Here is a 12518-nt window from a genome sequence, read left to right on the forward strand (position 1 = left end):
GCAAAACCTAGCTTCAAAAGTGAAGTTCCTAGAAACGGGTTCAGTGAGAAGATAAGTTGATTCTAGGGGGAAAACAGGAAGCAGAACTAGAGAAATTCTCTAAGGGGAGATAATCAGACAGGTTTCCTTTGATAAGACCCTGTACATTCAAAGGAGAATGGAAGGCCACTTAAAAGATATTGGATTGGTTCTAAATATCCACCCACAACACAAATGGAAACATTTTATGAGAACAGCAAAAACAAATAACTGAGACTGCTGGAGAGTAAAGCCCAAATGCAGTGAACTATATAATCGAACTATAATTATATGCAGTAAACATAAATGATTGACGGCCAGATTCTCATAACAATTTCTAAGTCTTTCATACTAAAGACCTAGTGAAACCTTTCACAGACAATAATTGCTCTTCCACTTTGGTGCAAATTTCTTTCATTATTGTGCAATCCAGTTTCTTCTGTGTTCCAGGCTGTTCAGTCCCAGGATGAGCACATCTTTATACGAAGGTTTATATTAATGTCTTGCCAAAATTATATATATTTGAAATTCACTTGTATGGATCATTTTCACGGGAAGTATGAAAGAAGTCTGCTTTTTCCAACTAGCTTTGTAATATCTACTAGTACTGGTCCGGCCATTTAAAAAATGCAACTCAACTTCTAAGCCTCTTTGCTCATTTATAAAACAATTATAATAGGACCTAGTATAACCTTCCTCATAGAGACAGGGATATTATAAAGACTAAGTGAGATAAAACATGTAAAATGCTGAGCACAGTATTTAGAACATAACAATCCTAAATGATGTTAGTCATTAGTGCTGTCATCGTTACTGTCATCATTCTTATTAAATCTGATTATCAAAAATGCTAGTGAAAAGGCACTGTAATATTTCCAATTTTACAAAGGTCCTGATAACTTTAAGAAGTAACTAGGAAAATTAGCTATGTGTTCTATTTTTAGAACGTTGACATAGCTCACACAATTGTTTCTAATTCGTTTTACTGCTAATTTAGGCAGTTTTCTATGGACTGAAACTACTCATCAATAATTTAAAATCTTTTATGGCACAAAGGAAATTGGTGTTTTAAGTAATATTTGTGAAAAAGTTATGTAAGTTTAAAACAATGTAACCATTTTGGAACTGGGATACCTTCTGTGTCTTCTGAGTCGAAGTCGCCAGGGTGACTGGGAGGCCTTCTTGCTGACCCAGTTTTGGTTGTCAGGTTTCAAGTACAATTGAATGCCATTAAAAAGTGTTATTGTATTGACTTATCCTCGACACACCCAAAGGGCCTTCTGGTTCATTCAGGCTAACTAGAAAAGCCAAGAAAAAAAATTAACTCCATACCATTGTGCCAGTTCAAAGCTGCCCAGGGAAGTGACCCGACAGATGTGATGCCTGAGACAAAAGCTCTTGAATTAACATTTATATGCATTTCAACTTCCATTCCCAGATATCAAGGCAAATTAAGGACACTTAGCAGAATACTTTCAGGGCAATGGGATTGGAGAACTATAGGTCTCAACTAGTGAAGAACATCAGAAACTGCTTTGAAAAAAATTGGTTTGCCAATACAGAGTAATTTTCTTTGGTTTGGGGTGACTCATTTATTTGTGTCTTAATTCACAGTGTTTCAACCTGTGCTTCAGAAATTACTATAACCAAACCCAGGTTCGGGTGCTTGCTACTTGAAAGCCAAATACGAGAGGTGAAGTTGGTGGGAGGAAAAGCAAGAAGATGGTGAACTAGCATTCTCTAAAGTACCACCTTCAAATTTCCAGGCTGGCTGCAGGATTTTTATGGGAGGAGGATATAGGGAAGAAGAGGGTGTTTGTATCAAGAGGTGACAGAGGTCTGTAGACATCTGGGCTCCAGTGACAGATGGAGGAGATGGGGAACCTCTTTGTCCGTGGTCCTGTGACAATGCTACTACAAATCTTTATTTAACAAGACATAGTAGTTGTTTGCATTCTTTCCTTAATCCCAGACTTAGTTTAAAAACCACATGATTGCTGTTTCTGCATGTAATCTCAGTGCTCTAAAATTATTCTAACCTATGTGCGGGAATGGGTAAAGCCCTCTTAAACAAAAATGGAGTCAGTCATGTTAGTTGTTTTTACTGTTGCACTGTTACATTACTATCTGGGTGACCTTAAGCAAGAACATTTGGGGTCATGACAATTTTTCAACCTTTTTTTTTTCTCATTAAACTTTTTTATTGGGTCTCAATTCTGTGGCAAATTTTTGGTCAAGTTGTTTCCATTAAAAAGTACTGATTTTAAAAGCTAGTAACTTAAAACTGCCACATGCAAAAAAGAAAACCAAAGTGGTCCACAAAACATTGTCCTTTCCTTCTGAAGGTTTTACGATGCATTGTTATCATTAACCAGTCATTCACTACTAAACTTAAATGGCCAATTGAAACAAACAGTTCTGAGACTGTTCTTCCATCACTGATTAAGAGTTGGGTGGCAGGTATTAGGGATAATATTCATTTAGCCTTCTGAGCTTTCTAGGCAGACTTGGTGACCTTGCCAGCTCCAGCAGTCTTCTTGTCCACTGCTTTGATGACACCCACTGCAACTGTCTGTCTCATATCACCAACAGCAAAGCAACCCAAAGGTGGATAGTCCGAGAAGCTCTCAACACACATGGGCTTGCTAGGAACCATATCAACAATGGCAGCATCACCACACTTCAAGAATTTAGGGCCATCTTCCAGCTGTTTACCAGAACGGCGATCAATCTTTTCCTTCAGCTCTGCAAACTTGCATGCAATATGAGCCATGTGGCAATCCAATACAGGGGCATAGCCAGTGCTTATTTGGCCTGGATGGTTCAGGATAATCACCTGAGCAGTGAAACCAGCTGCTTCCATTGGTGGGTCATTTTTGCTGTCACCAGCAATGTTGCCACGACGAACATCCTTGACAGACACATTCTTGACATTGAAGCCCACATTGTCCCCAGGAAGAGCTTCACTCAAAGCTTCATGGTGCATTTCGACAGATTTTACTTCTGTTGTAACGTAGACTGGAGCAAAGGAGACCACCATTCCAGGTTTGAGAACACCAGTCTCCACTCTGCCAACAGGAACAGTACCAATACCACCAATTTTGTAGACATCCTGGAGAGGCAGGTGCAAGGGCTTGTCAGTTGGACGAGTTGGTGGTAGGATGCAGTCCAGAGCCTCAAGCAGCATGGTTCCAACGCATGTTAGCACTTGGCTCCAGCATGTTGTCACCATTCCAACCAGAAATCAGCACAAATGCTACTGCGTCAGGGTTGTAGCCAGTTTTCTTAATGTAAGTGCTGACTTCCTTAACAATGTCCTCATCTCTCTTCTGGCTGTAGGGTGGCTCAGTAGCATCCATTTTGTTAACACCAACAATTAGTTGTTTCACACCCAGTGTGTAAGCCAGAAGGGCATGCTTTCGGGTCTGCCCATTCTGGGAGATACCAGCTTCAAATTCACCAACACCAGCAGCAACAATCAGGACAGCACAGTCACCCTGAGATGTCCGTGTAATCATGTTTTTGATGAAGTCTCTGCGTCCTGGGGCATCAATGATAGTCACATAGTACTTGCTGCTCTTAAATTTCCACAAGGAGATATCAATGGTGATAGCACGTTCACACTCAGCTTTCAGTTTATCCAAGACCCAGGCATACTTGAAGGAGCCCTTTCCCATCTCAGCAGCCTCCTTCTCAAATTTTTCAATGGTTCTTTTGTCGATGCCACCGCCTTTGTAGATCAGATGGCCAGTAGTGGTGGACTGGCCCGAATCTACGTGTCCAATGACGACAATGTTGATATGAGTCTTTTCGTTTCCCATTTTGGCTTTTAGGGGTAGTTTTCATGACACCTGTGTTCCGGTGGCAAACCCGTTGCGAAAAAAAAGCGAATTTTCAAATATATTTAAAAGTATTACAGCTACCTAATCATAACATCATTATCTCAAAAAACCTAGCAATAATTCCTGAATATCATCCTATATTCATTATTTTCACATTTCCCTAATTGGATATTTAATTTTTTAAAGTTTATTAAATTTAGAACTAAAAGAAGCCCACCTTTTTTGATCATCACTCTTAAATTCCTCTACATCATTTTTTTCTGTTGAAGAAACTGGGTAGGGTGTACGTTTTCGCACAGTCTGGATTTTGCTTATTTTATCCCCATGGAATTGTAAGCACGTTCCTCTGTTCCCTGCTCCTATAGGTTGATAGATAGACATTTGATCAGACTTAGTCTTGATTTTGTTCTTTTTCTTGACCATGCTACTTTGCAGTGGTGTACTTCCATCAAGAGGCAGGTAATATCTAGTTGTCTCTTTTTTTGGTGATGCTTATCAACCACTGAAATTATTTGCCTAGATCCTTTAATTCATTAGTATTGCAAATGGATAGTCTATCTCACCTCAGTTATTTACTCATAATTCCAGAAAGATACTTTTCTTTCATTAACTATTTGGATACTCTGATAAACAGATTTTATAGGGAAGGCCTGATAATTGCTCCATTTCTTCTCCCTAATTTTTAGAAAATCAGTCCTAAAAAAATTAATTGGCTCTCTGCATGTATCCAAGATTGATTAATGAGCTGAATTTTTCTTTTTTTAGTATAATTATAAACTCCTGTATTAAATCATATGTAATGTCTTTCAATCCATTGCAAGTATTATCTTTTTTAATATTCAAATTGCTTCATTTTCGGCCAGTGGGAGCCTATTCAAGTTAGTTCCTCAGTCTTTTTGATAAGACACTAGTAGTCTTGACAGGTTCCTTGCTTTCGGGCATGAAGAGATCTTCCAGGCTTTTCTTGTACATTGGAACCAGGCATTTCTCAAGGAGCCCTACTGTTCATTGCAAGAAATGGTATTTGAAGTCCACAATCCAAGATGTAATCACTACTGGGTTTGTCTTCATTTCTAGGCCTGTTCAGTGTATAGAAGTAGGAAATATATGTGCGTATGTATACAGTTTCACACACACATACTCACACTCACACATATATATATTTAAAGGTAAGTAGAAAGTTCAGTCTGATATTTTCAATTCTAACTGTGGGTTTTTACTTATTATTATCTGTACAACTCATAAGGAACATATATACATTTTAAACACATTTTATCCAAAGAATATTTAAAAACTCTTGGTGATAAGTGGCTAAGAAAGTAGTGCCTATTCTGGCCTTTTGTGTGCATATGTGTTGGGGTGATTGCTTTGATTCCTTTGATCTTTTTCTCTCTGTTGCAGCCCCTCCTGGCTGGGATGGAGATTTAGATGCTGAGGAGAGGAATGCAGAAGGAACTCAAGTTTATTTATGTTACATGTTACTTTCTAAAATCTAGCCTCCCACCTTGGAGAATGACTGATTCTAGGACTGGAGCAAGAAGTATATAAGCCTGGAGCATCTTTTAGTGCCAGAAAAGAAGGAAATGCTAAAAAAAAAAAAAAAAAAAGAAGGCGCAGGAGAGATGGGTATATGTCAAAGGGACTCAGGAGCCAATTGTAAGAACTTCCAGTGGCCAATGCTGAAATTTGAGCAATAAAATAAAGCAGCACCAAACTACAACGCAAGTTATAAATATCTGTGAGTTCATACTAATATAAATCAATTATTTGCTAAATAACTGAATGGGAGAGAAGAGCCAAATCTCCCATGCAGAGGAATTCCAGTAATTCATGCAGATACTCTGCCCTCAAACAGGGGTAACACAACCACAACTCCCACCCCTAAGTGTGGGCTGCACATGGTGACTTTCTTCTGAAAAACTGTCTCAGTCAGACAATCAAGGTCAGCAGCAACTGTGTTATGATGCTGGCAGAGTGTACCTTGATACAATGTGATGAAAAGGATACTTTGCTTCTGTGGTTTTTCTTCCAAAAACCTGTAATGGTCTAATCACACAAAAGAACCAGACAAATCCCAATTTACAAAATCTCCTCAGAACTGCCAAGGTCATCAGAGCAAGGAGACTCTGAGAGACTGTTACAGTCTAGAGGGGCCTAATGAGGCATGACTACTAAATGTCACATGTTCTCCTGCACAGGGTACTGGAAGAGAGACGGGATATTGGGTAAAAATGAAGGAAATCAGAATAAATTATGGACCTTAATTAATAATAATGTGTCATGTTGATTAATTGAAGTAAATGTACCATAGTAATGTGAAGTGTTAATAATAGAGAAAATTAAGTGTGGGATACATGAGTATCTCTGCACTATCTTTATAATTTTTCTACACATCTGTAACTTAAAAACTGAAGTTTCTAATGAAGTTACTTTATTTCTAAAAAAAAAAAAGATTTATTAAAAAAATTCAGCTCCCCATTTCAGTGTGAACAGTTTTTTTTTTGTTCTCAGTCTCCCCACATTTTAGATATCTCTGCTCTTCCTGGGTCATTGGTCAGTTTGATCACTAGAAAGGCAGCCTGACAGGAACTGACAGGAAATCCCCTTTGTTTTATTGTATATAGTAAAACTCTTTTATTATATGTAATAAAACTACTGAGAGCTGCTTTTCAGGATGTGCAGAAGACCCTCAAGGTCCAACTAGTCTTAGAGAAACTGCTTGAGGTGGTGCCAATTTAGCTGGTCACTAATTGGCCCAGTTTGTTCTCTCTGTTTGCATAGGCTAACTTAACAGTAGCATTTCTTTGAATAAATTTTAAGCCTCACCATGGAATAAAGAATGAAAACAAGGCTTCTGTCAATGTAGGAGTAAATTTTATCAGTTGATGAAACTATTTACTGTTAGAAAATTGGTATATAGGAAAACAATGTGTTATGTTGGAGTCTGAGTTGCCAGATCAACAGAAACAAAACAAAACAAAAAGAAACCAACCACCACTCCAAACGTTTAACTAAAGAGAGAGGTATGAGCCAGGGTCAAGACATCTAGAAAGGGTGAGGAGAGGCTCTACCAGCAGGAAGCTCTTCCCACTCCAGTGTCTGAAGGGCTGCTGACAAGAGAATCTCACTGGATTTATTGGAGGAGAGACTACCTAAGGGGAGCAGTAACAATGAGAGTGCAGCTCTGCCCAGATGGCCATGTGAAGGTGGGGTGGGGTGAGGAGAAGTGCACTGTAGCCTCCCTCCCCTTCTGCTAACCGACTTCCTGTTGGTCCCTGCTGCTTGCCAGATCTAGCTGAAGCCCAAGGGTAAGGGCACCGTAGTGATGGCCACTCCAGCACTCAGCCTCCTGGGGGTACTAAGCAGAACAGAGAAAGGGGAGAGGATGGATGCAGAGAACAGGTGGAGAATGAGCAGAACTATTAGAAACCTCAAGTGCATGTGGTATTTTTAACAAGGTCTGTGTTTCCCAGCTGTGTCTTTACTAAACATGGTGCCAAAGTAATAGAAGGTGCTTCCCATCACCTGCTCCTCCAACGCCCAGACTTCAATGTCTAGTCTGTTCCCCACAAAAGGAACCAAGAATCATTGTAGGGTGGCTGATTCCATACCTGTAGCAGGGTAAAATCAGGATGGATCTGGAAAATTTAGTGGCCAAAAAGCGAAGGGCTGTACTGAAAGAACAAAGAGAACAACTTAAAGACAACTTAAAGAGACACCCACTGGCCAAGTTGTAGTCATTTCAGCCTCAAATAGAATTATGTTGTAATCTGTTTTATCAAATATAATTATATATAATATATTCTATATATTTAGTCTGTAATATATTTATGTTTTATATAATATAAATATCAAATGTGATTATGGCTATAATCATTTGGGTCTCAAATATAAATACAGTTATGATGAATGAGGATAAAGTGTCCTTAAAGCCATGAATTGATGAAGATACCCCAAAGAGAAAAGTCGATAAGAAAAACACAGACAGGTAACTGTAACACAAAAGAAGGATGAAAATAGTGAAATGGCTTTCATTACTTTATAGATTTTAATAAGTAGGTGACGTCAAAATACGTAGATATTCTATTCTAAGTCTAGTTTTAAAGAGCAAATATACACTTGCTTCTATCCACGTACATAAGAATACACCAAAATAACTAAACAAACCAGAGAATCCCAGAGAAGGTAGATACTGAAACCTCAAACAGTAAGTTGTGGTCACCTACAAATAGAGATGGGCCACATATTCCAAAGAGAAGAATTACTTAAATGTCCTAAGGAGGAAAACTAATTATGTAGACTAAGTCCTTCTTCCAGGAAATATTTATATGGCTGTACTAGTTATAATTTAGTATGTGTTTAATAATGTGTACAGACTATACTTAGCAATACATCCCAAAGCATGGACTCTGAACGATGTAATGCAAGCCAAGTCATATTTTAAAATTACTGCTTGGAGGCATATTACCTTCCTGTGGCTGCTGTAACAAATTTACAACAAACTCAGTGGTACAAAACAACATAAATTCATTCTCTGTAGTTCTTGAGGCCAAAAGTCTGAAATCCAGGTGTCAGTGGGGCCTTGTTGCCTTTGAAGTCTCTGGGGAAGTTTCCAAATCCACTTCTGACCGCTGCTGGCGATCCTTGTCTGTGGCTGCGTCGCTCCAATCTCTGCCTCTGTGGCATGGTCACACTGCCTCTTTCTCTGTCTCTCTCTTTTTTTTTTGGCCAAATCTCCTCCAAGTGTTTCTTGTGGCATTTAGGGCCCACCTGTGAAACCCAAGATTATCTTTTCATCTCAAGATCCTTAACTTAGTCACATCTGGCAAGACTCCTTTCCCAAATAAGTTCATATTCACAGGTTCCAGGGACATATCTTTTGAGAGGACCACTATTCTATCCATGACAGTGGGGAGTATGACTAATACTGGTTAAAACAAAACACAAAACCTAAAACCTAAGTACAAGGTCTAGAATTTAAAACTCATATTGAACAGCACCCCCCATTTGCCCTGCTATTCAACAAATGTAACATTTGAGCTATGCAAGAAGGATGAATAAGGTCGAGAGATCTGCTGTAGAACACTGTGTGCCTATAGCTAATAATACTGTATTATGCACTTGGAAATTTTGTAAGTGGGTAGATTGCATACTAAATATTCTTATCACAATAAAAAAAGTCTAACTGCAATTTAATTACAAAAAGGAAATGCAGGTTGATGCTTTGCAGCTCCAGTTTGAATTCGCTTGGGAGAAGAAACCATGTCGAGTAGCTGGATATCTCAGCTCACTGAACAGAAGACAGTTGGCCTAAGAAAGAATTATCTTTGTCTGGAGTCTGGCAAAATTTCTGCAGTCCCAGGGAGGAATCAAAGTATTATTACCTAAGTCTTGCAAAGGATATTAGAATAAGCATGTCCATAACACTCGGAACATATAAACACATTATAGAAGTGAAAAAGAAATGAAATAAATCCATGCTGTTCATAGTTTAGTTTTGAATATACCTGAATAAATGTATTTTGTGGCCATTACATGTTTATTTTTCTGATGCTTCAGGTGTTTGAACCATTGAAAGAAATATGGCTTGCTAAATTTGTTATTTAAAATCTTTTTGGACATATAATGATTCAAATTTGTAATCAATGTTGAAATTCTCAAAAAATACTGGTTTTCTGTATTTTATTGTTAAATATATTAACTACTTAAATTTTGCACTACATAAATTCCAAAAAGTAATGAATATTTCACTTCACATACTCACTCTTTAGACTTTAAAGAGGCTCTTAACTGTTTCAATTAGTATTTGAAATATTTCTTAAAGGAAGTCCTGCTTCCTTTTCTCATTTCTGCTCTTTGTAGACACCTTCGAGGGTGACCCAACCTTCCTCCTCATCCTCTTTCCTAAAGGGTTGAGGAACCTCAGTCTTTAGAGGTGTAGCTGAGTTGTTGGGTTCTCCTTCTCTGACACGAGGTCTCTCAAGGTGATCCACATTGAATTTTTCCATTAATTCAAATCTGACATCAATTTATTTTTATTAAATTAAGTATTCAATCGTGTTCTCACATAATTGGGAGCTAAGCTGTGAGGATGCAAAGTCATAAGAATAATGGACTTTGGGGACTCAGGGAGGGGTAGGAGGGGGATGAGGGGTGAAAAAACTATACACTGGGTACAGTGTACACTGATCAGTTGATGGGTACACCAAAGTCTCATAAATCACCACTAAAGAACTTATCTATATAATCAAAACCCACCTGTTCCCCTAAAAGTATTGCAATTAAAAAATGCTGAGTCATATTGTTACTGTAATGAATAACTGATTTTTATGGAGTAGACATTTCATAGCAATGCCTCATTCTCTAGTCTCATTTCTTCAACAAAATTATATCTTTATGCAGAATAGGAGTATATACCTTTCCCAAGAATACAGTATTTGCTTTGCTTTTATGTGTAATACGTATGGACATATTGCTGTTTTTCCCCTCCAAGAGCTAATTCTAGATTCTGTACTCACTATTTTTGATGTAGTGATTATGTATTTATTCTTAGTTTAGTTTCTTATGTTCTCAACCGTGGTTTTGAGATATGAGGGGACTTCAAAAAGTTTGTGGAAAAATAAAATTAAAAGATAAAAATTAAAAAAAAACTTTTATTTCTTCACATAAGCTCCATCAAATTCAAGACATTTTCGTAAGGCAAAATACCAGCCATGCAGTCCATCCCTAAACAAACGAAAGTCCTGGGAATTTAACCATGTCAATGCAGTCTATTTTTATATTTTAAGTGAAGAAAAATGGGTGCTTTTTAAAGATTCTTTTAAGATTGGGAAACAAAAAGAAGTCAGAAGGAGCCAAATCAGGACTGTAGAGTAGATGTCTATTGATTACCCATCAAAGCTCTCATAAAATTGCCCATGTTAGATTAGAGGAAGGAGCAGGAGCATTGCTGTGGTGGAGGAGGACTCTGGTGAAGCTTTCCTGGGTGTTTCTCTGCCAAAGCTTCAGCTAACTTTCTCAAAACACTCTCATAATAAGCAGATGTTATCATTCTTTAGCCCTCCAGAAAGTCAATGAGCAAAATGCCTTGAGCATCCCCAAAAAACCGTTGCCACGACCTCAGCTCTTGACTAGTCCACTGTTGCTTTGACTGGACCACTCCCACCTCTTGGCAGCCATTGCTTTGATTGTGCTTTTTTCATACTGGTAAAGCCATGTTCCATCTCCTGTTACAATTATTTGAAGACATCCTTTAGGATCTTTATCCCACTTGTTTAAATTTTCCATTGCAAGTCCTGCTCTTGTCTGAAGCTGATCTTGGTGCAATGGTTTTGGCACTCATTGAGTGGAAAGTTTGCTTAAGTTTAATTTTTCAGTCAGAATTGCATAACTGAAACCAGTGGAGATGTTCATGATGTTGGCTATTATTTGTGCTGTTAATCATGAATCTTCTTCAATTAGGGCATAAACAAGATTATTTTTTTTCCTTGAAAATTTATGTGGATGGTCTCCTGGTGTGGGCTTCATCTTCAACATTGCCGCATCCCTTCTTAAAACAAGTTATCCATTTGTAAATTGCTGATTTCTTTGGGTCATTATCCCCATAAATAAAGCATCAGTGTTTCACAATTTTTCCTCTGAAGGTTCACTGTAAGCTTTATTCTTATTCTTGCTTCAATTTTAGCAGAATTCATGTTGCTTTATTATGGGCTTTTTTCAAACTGATCCTCATTAGACATGTCATAACAAGTTAGTACAAGTATGCGTTGGTGCCAGAAATTGAAATCCATGCGTAATTTTTTCATAATATGCATTTTCCATGAATGTTTTCATGACTCCTTGTAAGCAAGCTTTAATGTTGAATGGATACAAAGGGATGCTCCCTTTGGAAATTGATACCCATTAAATGGCAGAGAACACAACTGGTGGAAATACTTGTTTTCTCCTCTTAATTCAGCAAGTTGATTCAGAGTTCATGGACAACAGCTTGAAACAGAAATTGAGCTCATTTTAAAATTTGTAGGTTTTTATTTGATGGGAAAAGGATAAAGATTACATATGGTCTTTGCAACAAAGGAAAATTCAGCATAGAAATGTACAAGTCTTTCCAAATTGAACAGTTGGGGTGATCCTTATCAGGAGGAACATGACGGGTTCCTTGGAGATGATTAGGGAAGGCAAGTTGAGGCCTAAAGTGCAAACTTGTCTGTAATGTGTCTCGTCATCTTCTTACATGGTGGTTTAGAGATACCACAAACATTTTATCTTTGCCTTTTAAAATTCTGGGGAAGTGTCCTCCCCAAAAAATGATGCATCAAGCGATAAATAACAGTAAACAATTCCTCGGACAGACCTATATTGTTGAACCCATTTCATGAGACAGACAAGGGATTGGGCACTGGAATCACGGAGATTGCAAAGTCAGGGCTAGGCTGGAAGTGCCATTGTGCATGGTGGCAGTGTGTCTGGGCCTTGGGAACATGGCTCTCCTGTGTGCAGCTGCCTTCCATGATGCCTCCCCTGCCTGTGATGATTAGCTTATATGACCATTGCAGTACTCAATTCACCAAGTGAGGTTCTGGACCTTAATTTTCCAAGAGTGAAAGAGGACACCATACATGGATGGGCAAAAAGTGTGTGTGAAAGTCATATTGTCAC

The 12518-nt window shown here is 38.2% G+C and overlaps 1 long non-coding RNA gene and 1 pseudogene across 8 annotated transcripts in view; one reads left to right on the forward strand and one right to left on the reverse strand.

The window, feature by feature from the left end:
- LOC109025754 (uncharacterized) overlaps nucleotides 1–12518 on the forward strand; it is a 201597-nt gene that overhangs the window by 115219 nt on the left and 73860 nt on the right. For 2 of the 8 annotated variants that reach the window (XR_004069437.3, XR_010129885.1), the window contains one exon: nucleotides 5262–6337. The exons of 5 other annotated variants lie outside the window; for them this stretch is intronic. This is a non-coding gene — a long non-coding RNA (uncharacterized lncRNA). Of the gene's footprint in view, nucleotides 1–5261; nucleotides 6338–12518 lie in introns of those variants that run through there. One more of the 8 variants, XR_010129883.1, reaches the window with a different exon arrangement.
- Nucleotides 2264–3878, reverse strand: LOC101126707 (elongation factor 1-alpha 1-like; annotated as a pseudogene).

The sequence above is a fragment of the Gorilla gorilla genome, chromosome 12 (assembly GCF_029281585.2).
Source record: "Gorilla gorilla gorilla isolate KB3781 chromosome 12, NHGRI_mGorGor1-v2.1_pri, whole genome shotgun sequence".
Classification (NCBI taxonomy): Eukaryota; Metazoa; Chordata; class Mammalia; order Primates; family Hominidae; genus Gorilla; species Gorilla gorilla.